Source organism: Sycon ciliatum, chromosome 2 (assembly GCF_964019385.1).
Source record: "Sycon ciliatum chromosome 2, ocSycCili1.1, whole genome shotgun sequence".
Lineage (NCBI taxonomy): Eukaryota > Metazoa > Porifera > Calcarea > Leucosolenida > Sycettidae > Sycon > Sycon ciliatum.
The window spans coordinates 3,553,240-3,572,709 of NC_088644.1; the positions used below are offsets into that span (position 1 = coordinate 3,553,240).

The 19,470-nt window shown below is 48.2% G+C and overlaps 1 protein-coding gene across 1 annotated transcript in view; it reads left to right on the plus strand.

Annotated features, from left to right (window-relative positions):
- LOC135808288 (uncharacterized) overlaps positions 1-18,299 on the plus strand; it is a 98,993-nt gene extending 80,694 nt beyond the window's left edge. Inside the window, exon 13 of the mRNA XM_065321456.1 lies at positions 16,967-18,299. The gene's annotated coding sequence lies outside the window, so the exon portion shown is untranslated. The remainder of the gene's footprint in view (positions 1-16,966) is intronic.
- Positions 18,300-19,470: the final 1,171 nt, after the last annotated feature.

Consider the following 19,470-nt stretch of genomic DNA (forward strand, 5'->3'; position numbering starts at 1 on the left):
GAGGTCGTCGAAGGTCTCAATATCCCTGTCAGCTTTGTGATTTGTTGACGCACTATCTGACTGTATATTATTCCCGTAGCTATGCAAAAGACGTAACTTCAGTAACGTCTGGCGCTAGCCAGGGTCCACACAGCTTTAATTCCGTAGTTTGTTTGTTTTTTGTTTGTTTGTGCCTGACGACGTCGGCATGCCGTGTACGCTTCTCGTTGGCTGAGTATTCGAAAGAAACGAGAAGCACTGTTCTCTCGAACTTAAAATATTTGCAAAGCTTGTTTTTTGCTTACCGGTATAATTTTTTGTTGTGGCACGCGGTGCAGGTTGACGTCACTGTAGTGACGTAATCGTTGTTGAGCGAGCGCTGTGAAAGATTGCCCTTCTTTTTGTCTTGCTTGTCAAGGGCCCCACCCACCCGCCCTCTGTATAATATTGTTGCTCTGAATGTTGTGGTTTCCTTGCTGTATCTTTCTGCACTGCTGATTTTATAAGTTAGCCCCATCCCTCACACAAACAAGTCAACAAAGAGGCATCTTTGGATTGAGGAGTGCTGGTTTCGAAACAACTGGTTTGAAGCTCAAAGTAGAGCTGGTGTTAGCTCAGAGCAGAGCTGCTGTTAGCTCAAGGTAGAGCTGCTGTTAGCTCAAAGTAGAGCTGCTGTTAGCTCAAAGTAGAGCTGCGGTTAGCTCAAAGTAGAGCTGCTGCTAGCTCAAAGTAGAGCTGCGGTTAGCTCAAAGTAGAGCTGCTGTTAGCTCAAGGTAGAGCTGCTGTTAGCTCAAAGTAGAGCTGCTGTTAGCTCAAAGTAGAGCTGCGGTTAGCTCAAAGTAGAGCTGCTGTTAGCTCAAAGTAGAGCTGCTGTTAGCTCAAAGTAGAGCTGCGGTTAGCTCAAAGTAGAGCTGCTGTCAGCTCAAAGTAGAGCTGCTGTTAGCTCAAAGTAGAGCTGCTGTTAGCTCAAAGTAGAGCTGCTGTTAGCTCAACGTAGAGCTGCAATGCTAAATGGATGTAATATAGCGCAAGGCAGAGCCGCAGCGAATAGCTAGATAACACCAGTTGTGAGAGTGGACCCGATTAGTGGGTACGATAATTATGATGGTGTGAATAAGTTGGATAGGGAGGGATGGTGGGAAAAGAAACACTGCTGAAGCACGATCCGTTGTCTGGAAGAGCACAACAGGGCAAGCAAGATTTGTTTTTCTTTTCCGCAAAATGGGCTGGTGCCATTTGTGATTACGCAGCAAAACAAAGCGCATGACGTCAGTCTTGAATGCAGTAAAAAGCAATGCAGTGCAGTGTGCGCGCTAGTTCGGATTGTTGCTAACAAGTACTAGCACAGCTAGTACACCATTAGCCCCATCCCTCACACAAACAAGTCAACAAAGAGGCATCTTTGGATTGAGGAGTGCTGGTTTCGAAACAACTGGTTTGAAGCTCAAGGTAGAGCTGCTGTTAGCTCAAAGTAGAGCTGCTGTTAGCTCAAAGTAGAGCTGCGGTTAGCTCAAAGTAGAGCTGCTGCTAGCTCAAAGTAGAGCTGCGGTTAGCTCAAAGTAGAGCTGCTGTTAGCTCAAGGTAGAGCTGCTGTTAGCTCAAAGTAGAGCTGCTGTTAGCTCAAAGTAGAGCTGCGGTTAGCTCAAAGTAGAGCTGCTGTTAGCTCAAAGTAGAGCTGCTGTTAGCTCAAAGTAGAGCTGCGGTTAGCTCAAAGTAGAGCTGCTGTTAGCTCAAAGTAGAGCTGCTGTTAGCTCAAAGTAGAGCTGCTGTTAGCTCAAAGTAGAGCTGCTGTTAGCTCAACGTAGAGCTGCAATGCTAAATGGATGTAATATAGCGCAAGGCAGAGCCGCAGCGAATAGCTAGATAACACCAGTTGTGAGAGTGGACCCATGAAACCAGCACTCCGTTAGCTAAGCACTATTGACGCACAGCAAGGGTCAATTAATGTCAGCACAGGCAAGCATTGCACAGCTAGAGTTCAGTAGCCCATTACTCACCCGAGTTGGGGATCATGGCATCCATGGCACGGCAGCAAGCCGGGACGATAGCTGGCGCTTAGCGCTTGTTGTAGTCCGGATGTAGCATAGACACGCATCGCTCTTTCCACTGACCTGCTGCTCGGAAGAAGGAGTCGGGGGCACTAACCATAGCAGCGGTGGTGGCTGCACCAATGTGGACCGAATGCCCGGAGTAGTTCGACTGGGATGGTACACCGGCCGCAGCGACAAGGGACCATACTATTACTGTGAATGACTGCCTGGCCAGCTGCTGTCTGTTCGAGAGTACGAACAAGAGTTGCTCCGGTCCCTCGCGACGAGTGACAAATGGGTAGCTAACAATGGCATGGACCGGGCAGTACGGCGGTACAGACGGGCCAATGTCACTAGTAACGCCTTAACCGAATGGGTCCGTCTTGGATGAAAGCAGGAAGAGTTGCAGGCGTCCGTCACCAGGGGAGCTAGTACAGCCCCGTGTGATGCCATTAGTGAATTCAGCACATCGAAGAAATCCAAAGAAGCAGCATTGCGGCTTGGTAGAGCAGCGTGTCATGGCCATTCAGGATACTACTTTTCCGGCGTGCATCCGTCAGGCAGTCGTAGGATTGGCGTAGTTATAGGAAGGCGAGGGGTGAGTACAGCTGTACCATGGCATCGCTGGATGCCCTTCAAGACCCTCTTCAGAAGCCACGCATCTACTAAGGGGCCGGCAAACCCATTCTCAAGGTGTGCTTTATGCACCGCACTCGCATACACAGATACAGTTCAGGGCACGCTGATCATAGTTCACGCATGAATGTGTGTCCAGGAACGATGACTCGGGCAGCAAAAGTGAGCTTCCCCAGGAGGGACTCGAGTTGACGCTGGCCGATGCTGCGCTCGCTGATAGTAGCCATGAGTGGCGCACGGATCTCGGACAGCTTGTTCTCTGGTAGCCGAGCTTCGTGGCGCTCGCAGTCTAGGACAATACCAAGGAAAGTCAATGATGGTGACGGCCCTTCGAGCTGGAATGGAGCAAAGAGGAGTGCCGAGATACGTGAATGCCCGGAGGGGGATGGTGAGTTGCTGGTTGGCTGCAGCCAAACCAGTGGAGATATCGAGAAAGTCATCGAGGTGATGAAGTCGGTGATCTATGGCAAACTCGTGCTGCATGATCCAGTTGACTGCTGTGGCTACTGAGTCAAAGACGGCTGGGCTGGAGCGGAGGCCGAAAGGCAGAAAGCGCTCGTAGTAGTAGGAGCCTTCCCAGCGAAGTCCTGACGGCGGACTGGGGTCTGCCGAAATGCACTGCGTACATCGAGCTTGGACAAATACACAGGCTGTGGGCATGACATGGTGATGTTGATCGCGTTGTCAATGCTCGCGTAGTGCAGAGAGAGCGGCTCGGCAGGAATGCTGTCGTTTGTGCCGGTGCCTTCCGGACTAGACAGATGGTGGATCATTCGCCGCTTGCCGTTCTTTTTGGGGATGGCACCAATACCAGAGCGGCGCATGAACTGAAATGGAGGTGACGGAAATGGGCCTGTGGTCTCGCTGCGGGTGCAGGAAGCAGCTAATTGCTCGGCTATAAATGCCGAGTGAGTGAAAGCCAAGGGTAGATTATTAGAGAAAACCCAAATGTCGTGTTGGCCGGCAGATCCAAGAGTAAAGCCACGGCGCAGGCCATGGAGAACATACGCAACACATGATTGATCTGAGTGGTTACGTAACAGGCGGGCAAAGTGGTCAGCTAGCAGTGTGGTGTCTGCAGAGTGTATAGGAAAGAAGCTACGTATCGAGTCAAGCGATTCAGTAGCCATTCTGCTAGGAGCGGCGGGGTGGCCGATTGGCTCCGCGCTGCTGCTGGTTGCACATGATGCATGGGTGGTCCTTGCCACACTGGCTACAGGTGTGGGAGAAGCGGCACGACGACGAAGAACAGCGACCTCCATTGAAGTTGCGGCAGATTTCTTGGCCGTCGCTGGTATGGTTGCGACCACTGGAGGTAACTGCTGCTGGCTTGGGGACGAAAAGGACACAAACCGCCCCTGGATGGACCGTCTTACATTGAGCGCATTTTGGGTGTGCATGGCCTGTGACAGCTATCTGCCATAGGTTCACGTCGATGGTGTCCAACCTCTTCGTGCCTGGTTACTGGGCCACGAGCATCCGCAGCTGGCGGTCGTACTCTAGCCACGCGCTTGGGAAGAACTGGCGGTTAGCAGTCAGGATCAACTGCTGGTACGCAATCAGTTCAGCAGTGCGGTGTAGGGCAGCAGCCGTGATAACAGACATGCATGTGGTCCATGCCTCACCTGCTTCGCGTCATCCGACTCAACGATATTTAGCTGGCTATCGTTATCTGGTTATTCGGGCTGTGCACCAGCCGGAATGTTGGGCCGGAAGTGTGCAAGAATTTCAGGCAACAAACTTGAAAAATCTACGAACTCCCCTCGCAAGATACGTTCTTGCACAGCCTTGGGCACAGCTGGTGCAGGTGGCTGATCGGGTGGGTTACAGGAGCTTGGCCTGGCGTAGTGGCGGCAGCAGCCGCATTGCCTTGGCCTTGGGTGAGGAGCGGCACAATGCTCTCCAATAATAATAAAATGGCGGCCGACAAAGCCGACTACACCTCGTCCCGTGCGGGAGCGCAGAGATCCGTTGAGCCCGCGTCACCTGAGCTGGCGGAGGACGCATTGGTGCACGTCGGGCTTCTGGGCTCGCGAGCCGTGTCTGCACTGTCATGTTGCTGGTTCTCCTGGCCGGAGCAGATCTCACTACCAAGGGCTAGTTGTGCCAGCAAACGGTCCTGTAAAATACTTTTACTAAGTTTCCTTTCGGATTCAAGCCGCGCTGAGAAGGCTCGCCGCGGAGGTCTTGGCAAGGCATTGCCTTGACAGTGTCGACAGTTAGGTCAGACATACTGAAGAGATACAGTGTCGAGGTGACACTCGGGCTGGCAGCAAAGCTACGAAAGGAAAAGAAACACTGCTGAAGCACGATCCGTTGTCTGGAAGAGCACAACAGGGCAAGCAAGATTTGTTTTTCTTTTCCGCAAAATGGGCTGGTGCCATTTGTGATTACGCAGCAAAACAAAGCGCATGACGTCAGTCTTGAATGCAGTAAAAAGCAATGCAGTGCAGTGTGCGCGCTAGTTCGGATTGTTGCTAACAAGTACTAGCACAGCTAGTACACCATTAAATTAATTAAAATTTCACGGTTCGCGTGAGACTTGGCTGGAAGCCGAGTTTTCCGCATCCGCCGTGGGAACGCCACCACCCTCTAGGATCAAGGCGCAGATGCAGCGCCTAAACGGTGGGGGGTGAGTAGATCAGACCCACCACCAAGTGGTCAAAGACCGAAATCCCATTAGCTGCATCCATGTTACCCTCGTGCCAGGCCACGAGTTCCCAATTAACTGTGGGTCGCAGCACGGCTAGGAAAATTCCTTCCGCTTCCAAGCAGGACTTGAACCTGGTGCCCCCTGTTTCTCAACCATGGTCATAAGTTATAGTTGTTTATTTTCTATCTGGGTGGTCATTCTGCAGTAACTGTTGCTGTATCATTTTGCCTCAATTCTAGCAATCCTGTTTTCCCCTTGAAACAAGGCAATGTGGCTGTCCGCAGTCTTTTTGTCTTGCTTGTCAAGGGTGCAGTCTGTTTTGTTGCACAGCTGAAAAGTTTTCTTTTTTTTTGGTAACTTATTTTGCAATCATGCCGAGAGGTCGTCGTGCTGAAGCTGCCCGGGAGACAGCTGAAACCTCCTCGCAGGACCAGGTAGAGTTGAGGATGCGTCTTAACGTCTTTTTGTCTTTTAATGTGGCTGTCCGCAGCCGACCCTGCACTGTGGTTTTGCTGTTGCAAATGTGAGGTGTGAGAGAGAATGGTACTATCCCGTACATGTCACACACCATACCATCAAAGACAGCTTGTTACGTTTTCAAATTGGGCTTTCAAAGGCAAGACCTTAACGTGAAGCAACTTGGAAGAATATGTATATTGTATGCGAAGTGTATCGGGGAAATGAATGCAGGGCGATAGTGCGGGTTCGGACCCCATGTTATGTCTTAAAAAAAATAGGAGAACATTGCGATGATTTTTTGCCTAGGTCGTCAAGGTTGTAGACGGTGTCGTATTACCCCCACAAAACACATGTACGAAGACACTACATTACACCTCCACCAGAGATGAAGCCGAGAACAGTTGCCGAAGAACGCCAAACGGAAAAGATCTTGGAAAGGAAAAGAAAGAGTGAGCGAGGCGTACAAAGCGGAAAGACAGGAAAGGAACTGTACAAATAGAACAAAACGATACACTGAATGTGGAATACCGTTGTGTATGACAAGTGGACACAAGGTTCGAAACAAGGTAGACAAAATGCAGAAAAGGGAACGAGGAAACATGCGTGACAGAGGTGGAAGAATGTGTCCGAGTCAGCTTAGAGAAAGAAAGTAGGGAAAAGAACAAGGGAAACGTACGGCTGACAGAGGAGGACGGATTTTGATCTTGTCATAGGCGGCTGCGAGCTGGGAGATCGTTGTTGTGGCAGATCGTTAGATTTGCGGATAGGCAGATGGTGGACCAGTGAGGTTGTGGGCTTGGGCGCCTGCTCAGTGTTGGCCGTGGGGGTGGAAGGCACGATGGGCCTGCTCCATGCATCCAGAAAGTCAATAACTCCTGCCCAGCACAGTATCAGGGATCACCAAATATAGTGTTTTACGTTGACCATGACAGGTGCAATGGCCAACCAGACTGCAACGAAGTTGGGGCCAAACGAGGACAGAGGAGGACAGATCTTGATCTTGTCAAAGGCGGCTGTGGGCTGGGCGATCGTGGTTGTGGTAGATCGGCTGATTTGTGGATCGGCGGACGGTGGGCCGGTGAGGTTGTGGGCTTGGACGCCTGCTCAGTGTGGGCTCCGGAGGTCGAAGGCGCGATGGGCCTTCTCCATGCCATCCAAAAAGGCAATAACTCCGGCTCAACGCAGTGTCAGGGGTCACCAATTGTAGTGTTTTACGCGAGTCGACCATGAAGGCTACAATGGCCACCCAGACCACAACAAAGTTGGGCCAAAGAGAAAGTTTATTCCCGTAGCTATGCAGAAGACGTTACTTCAGTAACGTCTGGCGCTAGCCAGGGTCCACACAGCTTCAATTTGGTATTTGTTTGTTTGTGTGTTTGTGTCACGCCTGGAGCTATCCCGTATCTGTCCCGTATCTGTGACTACAAAAGCTCTACAGGATTGTACATAACAGCTGGCCACAATATGTGCTGGCTCCCGTATCTGTCCCGTACCGTACCATCAAACACAGCTGGCCACAAACAGCTGGCCACAATATTCGTCGTATTATGTATACGACTCCCTGATGTAGAGGGAGATTTGGGAAGAAATAGGGAGACGAGGAGGAAATGAAATTAGAATGGGCGTTAGTTGCCGAATAGGTGATAGGATGCGTCAGCAAAAATATACTTTGTAAGAGAGATCCCGTCGTCTCCAAAATAAGCGTGAACGGGTGATTCAGCGCCGGTCACAGGAAACGTCGGAAGAGAGATCCCGTCGACTCCAGAACGCCCGTGATCTGCAGAGTCAGCGCCGGTCCCAGGAAACGTCAGGACAGACATCCCGTCGACTCCAAAATAAGCGTGAACGGGAGAGACAGCGCCGGTCCCAGGAAACGTCAGGACAGGCATCCCGTGGACTCCAGAACGCCTGTGATCGGCAGAGTCAGCGCCGGTCCCGTAGCTATGCAGAAGACGTTACTTCAGTAACTCATTGAAACGTTTTTGCAATACAATGTTGTAGCTAATGTAGAAAAAAACAATTCCATCAGTTCTAACAACATGCGGGATGAGCTAGGCAACAAAGCATAGCGTAGGGCCTGAGCTTCCAAGCTCTTTCATTTGGTATTTGTTTGTTTGTTTGTGTCACGCCTGGCGCTATCCTGTATCTGTCCTGTACCGTATCGTACCATCAAACACAGCTGGCCACAAACAGCTGACGGCAATATTCGTCGTATTATGTATACGACTCCCTGATGTATAGGGAAACTTTCTGGAAAGAAATAGGTTGACGAGGAGGAAATGCAATTAAAATGGACGTTAGTTGCCGAATAGGTGATAGGATGTGTCAGCAAAAACATACTTTGGAAGAGAGATCCAGTCGTCTCCAAAATAAGAGTGAACGGGCGAGTCAGCGCCGGTCACAGGAAACGTCGGAAGAGAGATCCCGTCGACTCCAGAACGCCCGTGATCGGCAGAGTCAGCGCCGGTCCCAGGAAACGTCAGGACAGACATCCCGTCGACTCCAGAACGCCCGTGATCGGCAGAGTCAGCGCCAGTCCCAGGAAACATTTCCATCAGTTCTAACAACATGCACGATGAGCTAAGCAACAAAGCATAGCGTAGGGCCCTGAGCTTCCAAGCTCTCTCGTTTCTTTTATTTGTTTCCATTATTATTTAGGAATGGGTTTGCTCCCACACTGGAGCTCGCGCTACTCCGCCGACAACTTGACACTTGACTGACTCACGACTGCCATCCAGAGAACACGAGACGTCCATCGAACCTTCGAATCGGCAAACCTGCAAGAAAGCACCACTCCCTGCTCAATACACAGTGTTTCGGGGAATTAACCCCTCATCAGTTGAGCTTGAGTAGGCTGAGGAAGATTGTGCCTGAAGAGCACCACTTATATAGTGCTGTCCAGGCACAAACATCACCAGGGATACAAACTTACAGAGACACTCCGTTTCCAGCGCGACAAACACCTCGTGAACACCAGATAGCAGCGTGAGTCAGTTATCGCTCCTGGACGGTGAGAACAGACGTAGAGGACCCTCGGTCATTCACAACGCTGTCACCTCCAAACCAGCTAGTCGCACGCCCGCGCTGGGCACAACAGTACGAAATAGAGGTTGCGACTTCAGCGATGATTTTGTTTAGTCGAAGGTTTGATGTATAGCTTTCGCGTAAGCGGAAGCGACAACAGCCAAACAGGATATTGATGGCAATATAAAACGCGTGACAAAAATAGAATACAAATATTTCTTTCCATGCGAAAATATATAGAGTGGCCATTCTTACGAAAACATTATTTACATACACAAAACACATGTACGAAGTCACTACATTACACCCCCAGAGATGAAGCCGAGACCAGTTGCCGAAGAACGCCAAATGGAAAAGATCTTGGAAAAGAAAAGAAAGAGTGAGCGAAGCGTACAGAGCGGAAAGACGGGATAGAAACTGTACAAAGAGAAAACACATATCTGGTGCTAGTTTACGCGACGCATCCCGTGTTATGCAACGTAATGCGAATGGTATTGTATGCGAGTTGTTAGAAGGGAAAGTGCAGGTGGGATGTTGGATGTTAGCTGCACCGCGTCTATTGTGTTTTGGTATTCCATGGACACACATTAGCATTCCGAGCGATTGTGGAGCCACAGCATACTTTCCACAGCGTTGCATTGTCCACGATTTTTTTAAATTCGTTTAATCGTTAAAATTTAATGTTCGTTAACATCACTGATCTTACAGTTTCAAACACCACCAGCGCAGGCCACATTTTTCGGCACCGACAATTTGTTCGTCCACCAACAGTCGAAACAAATGTTTCTCACGTGAACACTCCGTAGAGCTGTCGCTGTTGTGCCAAAGCCCATTGGCGCATGGTGTGTCCAAATCTACATGTATGATGATGCGTAACTGCTGACGTTTGTGCTCTTGGATAGTGCAGATAAGTTGTGGCTCCACAATCGCTCAGAATGCTAGTGTGCGTCCATAAAATACTAAAACACAATAGGCGCGGCACAGCTAACGCCCAACGTGGATGAAACGGACAACAGCAGCAGCTATGAATCAGGCGACAGTAGTGGCGAGTGCGTTCTCCTTCCTCGGTGAACACTGCTGGACACCCTGTTTGATGACCCACCAAACACCATGGGTGCAGGCCACGTTTTTCGGCACCAGCGATTTGTTCGTCCAACAACAATTGAAATTAATGTTCCTCACTTGAACACTCTGTAGAGCTGTCGCTGTCATGACAAAGCCGTGTATACTCCAAATCTACATGTAGGATGAAGAGTAACTGCTGAAGTTTGCGCTCGTGGGCAATGCAACGCTGTATGAAGTAAGTTGTGGCTCCACAATCGCTCAGAATGCTAATGTGTGTCCATGGAATACCAAAACACAATAGGCATGGTGCAGCTAACGCCCAACGGACAACAGCAGCGGCTAGAGCGTTCTCCTTGAACTCCTTCCTCGGTGAACACTGCTACAAGATATTATGCTTGATGATCATCGAGTCACCAAACACTATCGTTAACATTGGGGCCAAGTTTTCGGCACCAGCAAGTTGTTCGTCCAGCAACTTTGAGTCTTTCTTCAACACTTCATAGAGCAGCCGCGGCAAGGCCTTTCCTTCACGTTAGGGTAGCGATCCTTCCTAGATGCTATCACCATTCATTTTTACTTTTACTAAGATGATACTCCAGTAATGTTTCTCCAAAAATAAAATCAGCTCCCATTACTTACACTCAATGCAGTACTCTCACAACACTAGCACTAGCACTAGCATGCTAGCAGCAGCTCGCCTAGCGCTAGCGCCTGGTCTTGTAAAAATTGCAAGTCTTCAATCATGTTTGCATGTACGCGCTATACTATAGCCAGCCATGTGGAGTGAACAGATTGCTCGACGTGAAAGGTAGCGAGGTACGCGCGTACACAGACGTCTCTTACACGTGAAACGACAAGTTTTTTTGGGCGGGTAGTCGGCAAATAAACTTGGCTCTTTGCTAGGGGATGCTGAAGACGCTGCGAGACGGAGACAACTTGCTGGCTGCGCATTCCGGTCCATGTACCTTATCTGGTTCCGACGTGGCGAAATCAGCGAGCGTCTCAGGCTGCGACTGTATGAGGCGTACATCATACCTGTCCTCACGTACAACAGTGGCACCTGGGGTCTTTCCAAAACTGAAATGGCCCGAATGGACAGTTTCCACTGGCGACAGCTCCGCTCAATCATTGACATGCATCATCCCCGGCACATATCGAACGAGACCCTGTACAGGAGGTGCTAAACCCAGCCATTGAGCGTCACCATCAACCGCCTGCGGATCGGACTCCTCGGGCACGTTCTGCGCTCACCAGTCGACACCCCGGCACAACTCGCTTTGGTGCGTACTTCCGCCGGGCCAGTGATCCAGCTGCACAACGCTTCCGCGGCCGGCCGCGTACCACCCTTGCAACCACCGTCATCGCCGACCTGACCAGTCATGGTATCCCCACTCGGACGCAGACCGATCTTGAGACCTGGCGCACCAGAGCCCAAGACAGAAAAGGCTGGCGCACCCTGAAGGCAACTTGCTAGAACCAAACTGTTCAAACCACTCCAGACCGAATATCCAGAAATGACGAGACAACTCACCAGCTATTATCAATGAACTAATATTTTTCACCTTTCTGTAGCGCAATCGATCACAGCTATTCCGCTCTGCAGCATTGTTCCTCAAGATTCTGAGCTTTCTGTTTGTCTTTCCCTGTATCATCATCCTGAATGGCACAAGTAAAGTAGGCATCCCCGCTTACATCGCGATAGTGCTTATAATATAGTCGGCAAAAAATTAAGTGACAGTCCCTTTAGTCCTTCGTGCCCAATATTATGAAAGCGATGACAACCAGTAACAAGAGTCCGAAATGATTGATAAAAATAAAATAAAAATAAGAAAATGAAAGTGGCAATGAGTTAAGCTCCGGAGGCAGGGTCAAGACGAGCAGAAAAAGAGATTTCAAATTCATTAATACAAGTCGGGTCATCGAAGCATGATTCTCTTGAGCCTCATCAGCAAGTTTCGAAAGCCATTACATTTAGCCGAGGTAAATACACGTAGCATGCGTTTGAACTCACGGACAGATACAATCGATTTCATACAGTTGGGCAGGCCATTCCAGAGGCGGTAGCTCTCTAGAAGCGGTCGGAATGAGCCAGACGCACTGTAGACCAGGGTGAGGGGAAAGCTGCGTCCCAACCGACCTCGAGTGGCCATGCCTGCCGGTGGGCTTTGCAATACAATGCGGGACGACAACAGCTCACTGACAATTCCAGAACGGATTCGAAATGTCAGGAGTCGGAGCTTGCATTCCCTTCATTCCAGCACTGGGCAGACACCCAACTTGGTGTACAAGGGAAGAGTGTGGGCCAGTGGGTGCGTATCGGTCACGAAACGGATGCAACGTTCGAGGGCGAAGATAAGTCAGGCCCGGACGAGATGCTGTCTCTGGCAGATTATGTGACTCGTTGTACTACAAGTAGAAGAGAATACAGCGAAGTTTGCCACATTGAAGGGGTTGCTCAAGCAGCCCTCGAATTGCCCCACCCTGGTTACGGCTATGATGACAACAAGAAACGACGAAAGCAAAGGTCTCATCGTTTGGAGACGCGCTGACTTCGTGACAGGATGCGTCGACAGCAAAAAACCGCAGAACAAGCATCAATCTACTAACTTGTTCCCTGTTCGGTTGGTAGAGCCGTCATCACGTGACGCACCATGCCTGGCCCTATCGGTTATCCCGGTCATGTCCCGTACCCTGCTGGCAAAGACTTCTGGCCACATGTGGATATAGGACTTGTGAATCGGTTTCTGTTTCTGTGAGAGTACATACTAGTAACCCCCCAAGAGTGTGCAACTCCCACATACCCTGCTGTCCCGATGCAATGCTTCTTGCAAGCTTGCACCAGTGATTTACAACATGTGTACGGTGTCAACGCAGAACACGTTTTTCTTTGCAATAATTTGTACAGGATCAGATGTGCTTTGGTCCACCACATGCACATATGTGCAGGTCCCTGGTTCCGGATTCGTCTGATAATCTGTGTACAGTGCGCATTGCATCATAAAAATGACGTCAACTTGAAATTCTGTCCAGACAGCACCCACAGTCGAGTTGCACACTCTTGGGGGTTATGTACTCTTTTGGGGGGTTATGTACTCTTGGTTTCTGTGATAGGGCCTTTCACGTGACGCGCCATGGTGTGCGCGGTATACCGTATGCGTCCCGTACCGTAACATGAGTATGTTGTGCGTACTGTAGCACAGATCTAGATTATCTTATGAGTACAAGCAAGAATACCCCCAGGGGTTATGAACAAAACGCAATGAAAATCAATAACAAACAGGAAGCTGACGTCTCAGGGCAAGATCTAGACATAGCATCTGAAGCGCCGTACCATCAAAGACAGCTGGCCACCTGCCCACCACCACCCACAAGTCGGGTTCACAACCATAGATGTAAACACGGGTGGCGGAGACCGTGCCATCTCCCGGTAGCATGTCGATGCAATTACCGTCCAATTGCAGAGTTGCTGCGACCAGCTTATCCCTGGTGGCGAAATCCCGCAGGGTCAGAACGCAAGACCCGGGCCGGCCGTGCAGGTCGGTCTGGAGGACATTTCCAAGCAAGAGACTGCAGGCTTGAAGTGCCTTTGTAATGTCTAGATGCTTCACAGACTTCGGTTGTTTGGACATTGGAAATGGACAGTTGGCCTGTCCATGTCAGAGAGCTCAATTTGCCTACCACTCGCACTAAAGGCATAGAAGAGGCTTAGTACGAGCACACATACCAAACCTGCGAGAGCAGAAGATTTTTGACTTTACTTCGTTAGGAACAACAGGAGCATCTGGAGCGCAGTTCGAGTTAGGATATGTTGCGGGAAATGTGGGCTCACGCATCAGTTTTGTTCAGAGGTTTTAGCGGAGTAAGAAAAGGCCCCAGCTTTGGCTGCTGGATGCTAGCTCGGTGGGTACCAACCTCCTACCTACCTTCTGCCGAGTGCTGATAGAGCGGAGAAGAAGAAAAAGAATAATAATACTACGTTTAAGAATACAATTTCGGTTAAGGATATACCCTAAGCTTTCAAGCTATCTCGTCTCGTTACCTTGGTGAACTGTTAGTCATTACTAGTATAAACAAAATGGTCCTTTTCTCTTTACATACTACCATTAGCTCAACATCCAAGTTTTTATTAAACAACTTTTAAATTATTAACTGGTTTGAGGGAAAGAGACAAACGGGAAAAGTCTGAAGAAAAAATTGACTGTCACCACCAGGACTCGAACCAGGGACCTTCGTTTGTAGCCAGCGATGCTCTAACCACTGAGCTATGGTGTAGTCGTCATCCCAGCAGAGGCCGTTCAACATTTTCTTCAGACTTCGTAACTCACACTTCCTATGAATCCACACAGGCGGGTGGGACGCAGCCCTCACTGTAACCCACACACTTCACGTACAAACTAGCACGCGGGGAGCCCCAAGTCATAAAATATTAACTGGTTTGAGGGAAAGAGACAAACGGGAAAAGTCTGAAGAAAAAATTGACTGTCACCACCCAGACTCGAACCAGGGACCTTCGCTTGTAGCCAGCGATGCTCTAACCACTGAGCTATGGTGTAGTCGTCATCCCAGCAGAGGCCGTTCAACATTTTCTTCAGACTTCGTAACTCACACTTCCTATGAATCCACACAGGCGGGTGGGACGCAGCCCTCACTGTAACCCACACACTTCACGTACAAACTAGTACGCGGGGAGCCCCAAGTCATAAAATATTAACTGGTTTGAGGGAAAGAGACAAACGGGAAAAGCCTGAAGAAAAAATTGACTGTCACCACCAGGACAAATTGAAAGTCAAATGAGAATCAACCAAGAGGCAGGGTCGAAATCATGCGTAAGAAAGCAATTGGCAACAACATTCTCCCAGTTGCTAATGGATGCAGCCCGAACATATCGGCTCTTACTCCTAAACATCAACAATGCAGATCCGCGACACTGGGCAAGGGAATATCCCACTCGCTGGACAGGCATCAATGGCACCGATCTTTCCATTCTTTCCAGGCTACACACCTTCAACGGTGCTGTTCGGCCAGCAGCCATGAGTCATCTGTAGATCAGCTATAACGATGATGCTGTTTATCTTGATTGGCTCTGTCCGCCTGAACCACTTTGCCTAGCACATACCGTAAAGTCGCGGATAAAAGCCGGGTTTGCATACAAGCACATCGCGGATAGAAGCCTGAAAATCAAACGGGTCAAATGCATATAAGCCTGTCGCGCGTAGCAGCCTGGCTTCTATGCAAGCGCGGGTCGGGTAGGCCAAGAGTGCATGCGCTATATACGGTGCACAGTAAAACCGCCGCCATACCGGTAGTCAGTGGCAGACCTACGCGTGTCGCGCGTAGAAGCCTGGCAAAAATACCAGTGGTGCATATAAGCATGGTTTGCATACAAGCCTGGTTTGCATTAAAGCCTGATGCAGAAAGCGGCTTATATGCTTATAAGCCCGGCTTTTATCCGCGACTTTACGGTAATTATGACATCAGACATTGAACTCTACAGGACAAGAACCAAATACAACAACGTGCGTAAATCATATTCGCAACATAACGACACCTTTTGAATAAGAGTCGACCTCGACTCTCGACTCAGGGCAAACGAAGAAATACCAAGGACCAGAAGAGGGGAAAAGAAACAAGCATGCATGTGATGTGATCTGAGCCACTCTGGGTTCCTGTCTATGTCGGGTCGGCCGCTGTTGTGAACCCTCTGATTCTCTTAAGTGTCAGGAACGAATGACCACACGGCATGAGGACAACTATTTCTTCTCAACAGTATAGTGACTTCGATTGAATATAATGACTAAATCTAGGACGGTTTCAAATTTTTGAAGGACGCTTCACGCAGCTTCATTACACTTGATTAGTTTGTAGGCAACCTGCCTACACTCAAGAGAGAACTGCATTTCACACAAATCCATTAGAAGTATCGTTTCAACGTTTCGGTCTTCATCACCATCGTTCCTGATGATGGTCATGAAGACCGAAACGTTGAAACGATACTTCTAAGGCCATCATCTTTTCTATCTATGTTTCGCGTCGTCCGCACGCATACGTTTTGATTTGTTTCCGACAAAAGTTAAAAAAATCGAACATGTACAGTGAGTGTACGATCGTGCGAGTCATCAGTGTGGACTGGTTGCATACGGCGAAGCTGGGCTTCAGAAATGGCCCCAAGACCAGCGTTGGTAAATCGTTTGTTCGGCATCTGCGAGCAGTATTCTATGAGCTTACACCAGACCTCATCGATCGCCTCAAGCTGAGAGGATGTGTGGTTCCGGAGCTCTTTGCACCGCTGCTGAAGTCTGAGTACAATAATCCAGCGAAGCATGGGCACCAACGGTTGCCTCCTCTGTCCAAAGTGAATATTTATTCATGCTGACAACCCAGATTTTGTGCTTCGATGTACGATTTTTCTTTCGAATGTACACCACGCACGAGCTATTGTGCTATGTACAGTGCTATACACCTCTGATGAGCCTTTTTATTATTATTTTGCAACTTTATATTTTTCCGCCTCTCGCATATGAGTCTGGAAGTTGTACTGACGCGAAACATAGATATAACAATGATGGCCTAATGGATTTGTGTGAAATGCAGTGCTGTCTTGAGTGTAGACAGGTTGCCTGCAAACTATTCAAGTGAAATCTAAGACCGCCAACTATGGGTTGGTAACTCAGCGGGTCACAGGCAAGACCGCCAACTATGGGTTGGTAACTCAGCGGGTCACAGGCATCTCCCTTAACCTTGTACAGGGGAATGCCTACCGCTGACTTCCACTCGAGAGGCTGCGTACTGCTTAAAAAAATGCAACGGTTTAAGAGTTCTGTTAGGGATTGGGCTAATAATTCAGCTAATTCCTGGAGGGTTTTAGATTATTTAAAAATGTCCTATCGAATATTCATTTCATGCTCAGGATGGTAACTTTATCTCATCGCTGAAACATAACCAGCCAAAAACGTCCGTAAGTCAGGTCAGTCACGGACGAGCAACAAGCTTTCTCCGGGTCTGGGAATGTGGAAAAACATTGTAGTGCGAAGTAGACGCACATATTCTAACATTTGCCGCATCCTTTGAAAAGATGATCAGACTGACCATATTGATTTTCATTCTGGTTTTGTTTCTATAGAGCGTTCAAAATCTGCTACATCCGTTATCTCCTGGCAACAGCTGAATTGAAGCCACAGCCGCGTTCCACACACTGCACGTGTGTGCTTGTTCATGCACGCACTTGTATGCGCACATGTGTGTGTGTGTGTCACGTGTGTGTGTGTGTGTGTGTGTGTGTGTGTGTGTGTGTGTGTGTGTGTGTGTGCGTGTGCGTGTGTGTGTGTGTGTGAATACATGAACTCTGCCTCTTGTTGTGATACAAATTCCATGCTGTTATGCCACGTACAATCTTTTTATTCCGATGTTTTTTCCACTAGGCCACTGTTTCATTCACATGTTTTTTACATTTCACATTGCATCCCGTGCTTCCTGCAAGACTTTGTGTATTATTGTTGCCATGTTCTGCATGTCATCTGTATGATTATTGCAAAATTTGACGAAAGTCCAATCAAGGTGCATAGGATTGTACTTCACTGCCTCGGCAATCATTCCATGCTTCTCCACTTGCCCATTGGCTGACGCAGCCGCTCTTCAAACAGATGTTTCCATTTTTGCCTTAGCAATGCAGTATTGATTGCAGACACAGCGTTCAGTTTTCTTGGACTTGGACCAGCCCTAAATGTCCAGTGTCCATTCTACAATGCCATGTCGTGCTTTGTCTGACAACAAGTTAGCTGCTCGTTACAAGTGTCACATGCAGTACAGTTGCTTTTTCTCTTCTTTTCGAGGATCCAATGTGCAGGGTATGTCGCACAGTGCATTTTCAAGTTGTCACTTCGTTCCATAGCGCAATTGCTAACCTTTCCTTGGCTCTGCATCATGTATTTTTTGTTTCCTAGTTCTTTCCTTCGCTGCAATGGCAAATAGCCAAATTATTCGTTTCAATTTTTGGAATCTGCTTACCAGGGTGTACTGCTAGGCATGCCGCACAACCTTTATCATGATTGTACTTCGAGTACATGCACGGTACATGTATGTTCATTTCTGTTACTCTTCTCTCGTTTATTATTATGATCATGCACAAGCAAATGATCGCCATGTATTGCCAAGCTCCTCCCTCCCCCAGCACCCTCAAATGTCTGCTACTGCTATGTTCAAATTATATCTGTGTTTGTTTCACATTGCATATAACTATTGCAGTTTCTTGTTTTCGTTTTCAAGTTGCATCACTGTGCACGCACTGTCAAATGAGGCAGCTAGCTGTGTGCATGGCTGCTTGCACGAAACACATTTTCTTTTTTCAGCGAACCTTTGTTGTTTCCTGGCCTTCTCCAATGCCAAAACTGTATGGATGCAATGCTCCTTCTATCCTTTGATGAATAATGTATAAAAAACAGTTTCGTATGTCTCAAGTACTGGCTAAAATACATTGTTCCAGGGCGTCGTATCTGTGATAGGCACCGGCGGATTATGCCGGCATAATTATTGGCATAATTTGGTGGTTGAAAATTTGGAGCATAATTTAGCATCCTTTAGGAGGTAGGAACATAACTACATGATTGTACCACAGTTCTAGTACCGGTATGTAGGCTACACAATTGTGTACAATGCACGTGATCAGTGCTTGGGGTCTGCATGGTAATTGGTTCGTTGGTCATGAAGATAGTGTTTTCAATGAAAAGCAGGGAAGATATCATGACAATACAATATTATATGCTCGAACTCGTCTTATTCAAAGTTCTTTCTCACACTGATACAGTTCACGTAGCAGAGGATGCGAGAGAATCAGGCTTTATCAGGTATCCCGGGGCGGACGAGATAGTGACGGGTAGTCCGCAAAACTCCACGCACATGTACATTATGCATGTTTCGAAGTCATGACCTCTGGATTTTAGCAGCCATGACCGTGCAGGCTATGAATATTGCTCTAACAATTAAAAAATGAGGTATAGTTTATGTTCGGTCATGATGGAAGGAGAGGTGGAGCTACGGGAGAGATGAGCTGATTTTGGAATATTCGCAGGGTGAGGGAGACATTGGTTGGACGAGTATGACGATTAGGAAGACAGTTGAACATGATAATTTTCAAAGGTAACTCGAACTAATTTGGCAATGAAAAAATCTTTTTACAAAAGAAGTCAACTAATGAATAGAATAGTAATTTTTTCTCTTTTCCATGTTGATCTCTAGCATGTATGGACACCTTGGTATGGGGATACTCATGTATTTTGTAGTAATTATGTCACTCTCGAGGATTGCCTCAACACTGCACGGGACAAAAAGCTATGGCTGGACTTCATTGACAAATGTACATCGGTGTAAAAAAAATGGCATGTACTTGTCATGTGCTAGAACCTGTAAAATTATGGTTTTTTTCGTATGCTATTCTTCCTGCTGCTATCTATTTCATGATGAAACAGTTGACAGATGCGTGGAACCCATTATTTGGGAGACATGCGACCTGTATTATTATTATTATTATTATTTTTTTTTTTACTGGTTTGAGGGAAAGAGACAAACTGGAAAAGTCTGAAGAAAAAATTGACTGTCACCACCAGAACTCGAACCAGGCACCCTCGCTTG